The 1,892-nt window shown below is 33.0% G+C and overlaps 1 non-coding gene across 1 annotated transcript; it reads left to right on the top strand.

Moving 5' to 3' along the window:
* The first annotated feature begins 915 nt into the window (after window positions 1–915).
* On the top strand, window positions 916–1,021 carry LOC126017183 (U6 spliceosomal RNA). Its single transcript, XR_007498834.1, has one exon. It is a non-coding gene; the product is annotated as a U6 spliceosomal RNA (small nuclear RNA).
* Window positions 1,022–1,892: the final 871 nt, after the last annotated feature.

The following is a 1,892-nucleotide window of genomic DNA, read 5'->3' as shown; positions in this document are numbered from 1 at the left end:
GCAGAAAATGACAACGCATGGGATAAAGATAGGTATGCCTATTTAAAACATAAATGTCATGAATTTGTTAACAAAATTCAACCCAGTACATTTTAGAGATTTGGTTGGCTTAGCCAAACATTCAGGAATCAAACAGCGTCTGATCACACGGGTGGGAAAAGCACTTTGAGGAGCTGTTCAAATGGAAGATTTGCAGACAGGGGCAGACAGAAGCAGACTGGAGCCAGGAGCAAGGCTCAGATGACAATAACAAGATCCTTCTTCAGGGACCAGCAGTAGAAGACCTCCCTGGTTCTAATTAGAAGATTCTTGACTGATGGCTTGCAATTTCATTTTGGAAGAAAGCTGAAATGCAAAGCAAGGCTTGGGAGGCAGGTCTTGCATAGCAACTGCGTGAAGGGACCAGTAGTCTTGTCTTTGGTGCACCAATATTTACCAACAAACAATCAAAGAAGATTTTAGGAGAAATAGGCAAAAACACTTAGGATAAAAGACTTTCATTCAATTGTCTGTGGCAACCAATCAAAATTACATTTAAAGAGCCAGGCAAGTAGTTCAAGGGCTAAAACAGAAGCTTCACATACCTCGACCTTGAGCTTGATAACAGCTTGTTAGCATGTAGTTTGATGGCTTCTATAAACAAATAAAGCTTGAAATGGGGAAAATAGCATAGTTGATTATATGTACATTTCAAGTGTATATTCAATCTCTGTATTCTCAAAACAGAGAGAACATTTTCACTTGAAACGTACTCAAAGTTAAAAAGGGAAAGATTCCATCTCTGGGGATGCTACACATAAAAACTAGAAATGAACAATAAAATCAAACATCAAAATTCACCACTGGAAAAAATGTTAAATCTTTGTAAAGAGAGCTCTAAGATTTTTTTTAAATTTACATAAATACACAGAATAAGAGCTCATATCAGCAGCATATATACTAAAATTGAAAAGATATAAAAAGAGTAGTACAGCCCCTGAACAAAGATGACACACAAAGTCATGATAACATTCCATATTTTAAAATATATAAAGCATAATAGCAAGAACATGAAAATGAAAACAATATCTGTAAATACTATGAAATATAGCTGAAGCTATATCCAAAGGAAAATGTATTTTATAAATACCAATCATAATCAAGGGTACATAAAATAAATAAGTTAAATATTTAATTTTAGAAGCTAAAAAATAAAATAAACAAGTAAGAAGGAAGATTAATAGCCCAGAGTAGATATAAATATATTAATTTTTTAAATAGAAACGTCAGAGCAAATCTAAGCATTGGTCATTTTGAAAATAAATAACCTCATTAATAAAAGAGAGAAAACAAAACTGCACCAGAGGGCCCAGAAAGGTAGTACAGTAGGTAGGGCATTTGCCTTGCAAATGGTTTTATCCCTGGCAGCTGATACAGTCTCCTGAGCCTATCAGGACTGAACCCTCAGTGCAGAGCTAAGAGAAAGCCCTAAGCACCACCATGCATGGCCAAATAAAACAAACAAGAAAATGGCACCACATAAGGTAAAATGGAGAGGCTGAACCACCATTAAAAAAGAATTTAAAACACTTCTTTACTCAACTCTATGTAAATACTTTGAAAATTTCTAAGGAATTAATCATTGCATAAATCCTAATTTATTAAACTTACTCTACAGAATAAAGAAAAGAAAATCTAAACTAAATTATAAAAGAATAGAAAAGTTAACACATTTGTTTCTCCATAAAAGTACCAGATGGAAATTACTATAATTTTCTACCTATTATTTTTTTCTGTTTTTAGCCTGTTATTTTAAAAGAGAATGAAAAACAATGATTTATAAAAGCCTTTAAAGCCTTTGTTAGAATATAAAAAAGAAGCAATTCTTCCAAATTATTTTGAATGAAGCAAGC

This window comes from Suncus etruscus, chromosome 8 (genome assembly GCF_024139225.1).
Source record: "Suncus etruscus isolate mSunEtr1 chromosome 8, mSunEtr1.pri.cur, whole genome shotgun sequence".
Classification (NCBI taxonomy): domain Eukaryota; kingdom Metazoa; phylum Chordata; class Mammalia; order Eulipotyphla; family Soricidae; genus Suncus; species Suncus etruscus.
The sequence above is the reverse complement of the archived record's forward strand: the minus strand, read 5'-3'. Positions and strand labels throughout refer to the sequence as shown.